General features: G+C 38.3%; 1 pseudogene; it reads left to right on the forward strand.

The window, feature by feature from the left end:
- Window positions 1–394: 394 nt before the first annotated feature.
- LOC139823926 (uncharacterized) overlaps window positions 395–5,215 on the forward strand; it is a 53,879-nt pseudogene continuing 49,058 nt past the window's right edge.

The raw sequence follows: 5,215 nt of genomic DNA on the forward strand, positions 1-5,215 counted from the left end.
AGAATAAAATGAAATATCAAGTGATATCCTCTATAAATTAAATTTTTTGAATGAAGAGATGACGATTCGTGTAGGAATTAATGGTCTGGGTAGAATAGGCAGAGGCGTATTGCGTGCTATTTTCGAAATAGAAGAATATAGCAAACAAACAGAAGTTGTAGCTGTGAATGGATCGCTCAGTGCAAAGCAGCATGCACATTTGATTAAATATGATTCTGTTCATGGCAAATTCAGTGGTGATATTGATTTTAATGAGTCTCAAAATTGGATTTCTATAAATGGCAAAAGTTTTCTTTATATAGAGAACGGAGCCCTGAAAATATTCCTTGGAATGTTGATGTAATACTTGAATGTACTGGTGCATTCAACAAACGTGAAGAAGCAATAAGGCACAATGCAGAGAAGGTGATTGTCTCTGCTCCAGTACCAGACGCTGATGTCACTATAGTTTTATGGTGTGAATAACGATATGCTCGAAAAAGAGCATAAAGTGATATCAGCAGGTTCTTGCACTACAAATTGCCTTGCTCCGATTGTGAAAGTCCTACACTCCAATTTAGGTATAAAAAGCGGTTTTATGACTACTATACATGCCTACACGAATGATCAAAATGTTCTTGATGGTAATCATAAAGATTTGCGTAGAGCAAGAGCTTGCGGACTATCTATGGTGCCAACTACAACCGGGGCAGCAAAAACAATTGGTTCTGTCATCCCTGAATTAAAAGGAAAGCTAGATGGCACTGCCGTCAGAGTTCCAGTTAGCAATGTTTCTATGGTTGATTTTAAATTTACGACTGATAAGAAAGCGAACGTTGAAGAAATCAATGAAATATTTAAGGATGCAGCTCTCTCCTCTACGTCATTCCAGCGCGTGACGCTGGAATCTAATTTCTGGATCCCAGTGTCAGCTACTCGGATGACATCAGAGGGTACTAGAATGACAGAGGGTTCTCTAATGTCAAATGTACTTTCTATATGCGTGGAACCTTTAGTCTCAATAGATTTTGTGCATAACCCTTATAGTGCAATTGTGGATTTAACTGGTACATATGTTACAGGTGATATATGCAGGGTTGCAGCGTGGTATGACAATGAGTGGGCTTTTTCGCTGAGAATGTTAGATATAGCATTATTGAGCCATAGTAAAGTATGAATGGAAACCCAAACAAGTATGCTTCATTTTGTGAGCACTTTGCGGAACTCAGAAAAAGAGTTATCTTTTGCTTTCTATTTTTTTGCGTTGCTTTTGGTTTTTGTTACTACTTTAAGGAAAATATATACCGTTTTTTACTCGCACCTTTAATAGAAGCAACAAAAGGTAGCGAAGGTTTTTCTTTAATTTACACAGACTTAACAGAGGCATTTTTGTGTATCTTAGAGTTGCATAATGAGTGCACTTTTGCTTTCTTTTCCTGTGTTTGCATGGCAATTCTATATGTTCTTAGCACCTGGGTTATATAAAAGTGAAAGGGCAGTGTTGTTGCCATACTTAATTGCAACACCGGTTTTATTTGTAACGGGAGCTACTGTAGTCTATTACTATATATTTCCTTTAGCCTGGAAGTTTTTTATCAACTTCGAACACAGTGGTAAATCCTTCGATATACCGATAGAGTTTATGCCATCAGTTAGCGAATATTTAGACCTCGTTCTCCAATTTATGTTTGCATTTGGCACTGCATTTCAAATTCCAGTAATACTCACATTGATGGTGAGAGTAGGGTTACTCACTACACAAAGTTTGTCAAATAAACGTAGAATCGCAATAGTGGTAATTTTTATTATTGCTGCAATCTTAACTCCACCTGATGTATTAAGCCAAGTAGGGCTTGCAATACCTATGCTGATTTTATATGAATTGTCCATTCTGATATGTAGGTATATGAGAAGAAGGCAAAGGATTGAATAAATATGTATTTTGTAACGTTCTTTTTCGAGCACGAGCACCTTTTTCTTGTTTGAATGTGTGTGATTAGTACTAATGAGACTTTTTGTATTTGACTCTTTACATAAAATATGCAATAATTAAATTATATTACTTTTAGTGAGAGAAATTATGAACATGATGATTGGGCAAAAAGATTTGTTGATGATATGGAAAAAGCTTGTTGAAAAAAAAAACTGTTAGATAAAAGATTTAATGCGGTAGAAATTTGTGAATACTAATGACTGGGGAAAAAATATTTGATGCGATAGAAAGTGACAACAGCTTAAGTGAGCATAATGTAATCGATAAAATAAAGGAAAAAATTACAAGATACATCTATTGTATACAAATTGTGGGAAAATGGAAACTTTAATATAAATTATAATTCACTATGCAACTATGTACAGTTCTTCAAAAGAAAGCTTGCTGTGTATGGCTGCTGTACACATGGTATCCAAAATATTACGAGCTCTATTAGATAAAGGAGCCGATAACGAAACTGTTTTAACGTTCGTACACAGGGACAACTTATATTAACCTGAGTAGGCCGAATACTCTTTATACTCCTTTATCAGATAGTCGTAAAGAGATAACAAGCTCCTAATAACACATGAAATTAAGTTAAAAGCCTCCGAGGCAAAAAAGCCAGATGTATCTACTCGTGATATTTTTGGATACAGAATCAATTCTGATTTTGAAGAAGAAATGTCGGATATGTGGATAGATGTCTAGATGAAGTAGAAAGAATGAAAAAAGAAAAGATTGGTAATAATGTTACATTCTATGATATTTTGACAGGCAGAATGATGAATTAGCATCTCACGTACGAAAGGCAAAAGCATTGGAAGATGACTATAAAAGTAATTTCCTATATGCTAACGATCTAGAACGTCAATTTAAAATAGGAAATCAGAGACTAGTAACTGAGGTTGCAGGTAATGAAGGGTTACAAGAAGCTGTAGTAGGCAATCAAGATTTAAGAACTGCAGTAACTAAATACTAATATATAATACTTAAAGAGATACTTTAACACTTCTTCTTAAGTGCTAATCTGGAGGTTGACAAGTTGCTGTTTAAAAGGTTGGGAAGTAGTTTTATTAGCATTGAAAATTACATAATATACATTATGGAAAATTACATAATATAAGGAGCACGCTGAAAATAAAATCACATAATATCGCTATGTTTATTATTTGTGGGTAATAGTAAGCGGGTTGCTTTGATCAGCTATTAAAGGATGATGCTGCGGAAGTTTTAGTAATGGTCGCAACTTCAACAATTTCTAGCGGAAACCCACGTTTGTAGTACTTGCTCGCAACTTCAACAATTTATAGCACTGGTGTTTCACACCTCTCGCGACACGCTTAGTGATAAAAATCAACATAGGGTTCTTCGTAAGGGTCTTAAATATTCTCATTCCTCTGTTATCTACAATCTTATAAGCTTGTTTGATCTGCCATCGCAATTACTGGTAGCTGATTGTGTGGCGCTGGGTGGCAGATCGGCAGACGATATACTGGGTAGTCCCTTAAAGTAATCTGGAACTTTAAGCGACAAACTTGGTTGCCAGAGATATTTGACATGTGTCTTGGAGGCTTTTGTAACTAAACATCCTTTTACGTACTCCTGGTTTCATCAAAAATGACGCATTTTTGGAATATATTCGTCCAGAGAGTAATATGCCATCATTATTGAATCACTATCTCACTTTTTCAGTTGGAACTTGCTCTATTTTATTAGAACTGTTGCCATCTTCACTCACAGCTACAATTCCTTTGGGTTGAAAAAGGCCCTTCACCCTGAATGGAAAGCTTCGCTTTCGTTTCCTGACTAAGGCTCGGGCAATCTTTTTCCACCAGCCAACTCGCTAACATCGACAAACGCATCATCGGAACTTTTGTGATATTTGTGGTTGAGCATATCACTCGTAGTGTCGGTGATGGAAATCATTGTGGAGTTTGAGCGTAGTGGCCGTAGCTTGTTGCAAAATCAATGCTTGATTTATTGCCCACCGTCCCTCAGCATCTACTGTTTCCTGTCGCACCAACTGCACCGGCGCGTGGTTTCAAAAATCTTCTATAATGTACTCCAATGTTTCAGTAGAGATGGCATTGGACTGGCGCTTTATGTCGCATTGGGGACGAATCAGTTAGCGCGCTTTGCTTTGCGTTTTTCAATATCGGAGTGAACTAGATCCCCCCGTTATCCCTTTCATCTCCACTGCGGGTTTGGGTGATATACACGCTTGCCATTCCCTTGCGGAATAATCAGAGAAAATATTTACGGGGGGGCTTGTGCGAAAATCTGTATTTCATTCCTGGACGTTGAGCTGCAGTTTCGATCAAGTTCGAACACGCTCTTTTGCAACATACATGGGCATTAGTGACCGTGCAGAGCTGCTCAATCGTTGCAGAATCAGCACGGGCCCCTGGCTTTCAATTTCTTTTAATTGGCGTGATTTCTTAATTTAAATTGCTCCCATGCTGAGCAGGGAGGTCATTGATGACGGTGAGCGAGATCGGTAAGTGCCCTAATAGGCCCCCCTCCTTTGAAAAGGAAAGTAGAATGGAAATAAGGGGAATTGGAACGGCACCCATAGATGTTTCCCCAGTGGTTACGATATTGCAATATGGTACATGTTCACGATGCTATGCCCAGTGCTCCCGTTCTTGGTCACCCAGGTTGCTTGACACTGGATTCCAGCTTCTATGCAACTTAATTAAAACGTTTGTTAGCGTAGCGTAAGACAACTACCTTTAGCTTCTCAGCTCAGTTATATAGCAAAATGTCGGGATTCCAGTGGCAAGCCCTGGAATGACATCATATTGTTGGGCCTTTACCTTTAAAAATGAATATCCGTACAGTTTAGTGTGCTTGGCGACTGAAATGGGCATCATTTTTTTTATCTGATTGAAAATGGCAGACCGGGAAAATAGCGGGGCACTCTGTGCCACGCTTAGAGACGGTAAGCTTCCTCCAGGAATTCATTAAGGCCGAGGTTAATGAGAAGATCGTAGCACTATAGAACGTTGTTTTTTTGGTGTCAAAGCACTTTTTTGACTACTTCACTTAGATAAGGGATTGCAGTATTAATTTCGGTCCGACGTGCAGTTTTTGTCATGGTCTGCCAATGGACGATATAATCAGCTCCGGAAGTTATTGCTTCTCTTGGTGTTGCTGTTCTTTTTTGGTCGTCTGACCTGGATCTATACGAATTCTGGAGTATATTTTAAAGGTCGTCACCGCATTCTCGGCGCAATTCTTGAGCTTCCATGCAGACCAGGA

This window comes from Temnothorax longispinosus, unplaced genomic scaffold (assembly GCF_030848805.1).
Source record: "Temnothorax longispinosus isolate EJ_2023e unplaced genomic scaffold, Tlon_JGU_v1 HiC_scaffold_22, whole genome shotgun sequence".
In the NCBI taxonomy this organism is placed as follows: Eukaryota; Metazoa; Arthropoda; class Insecta; order Hymenoptera; family Formicidae; genus Temnothorax; species Temnothorax longispinosus.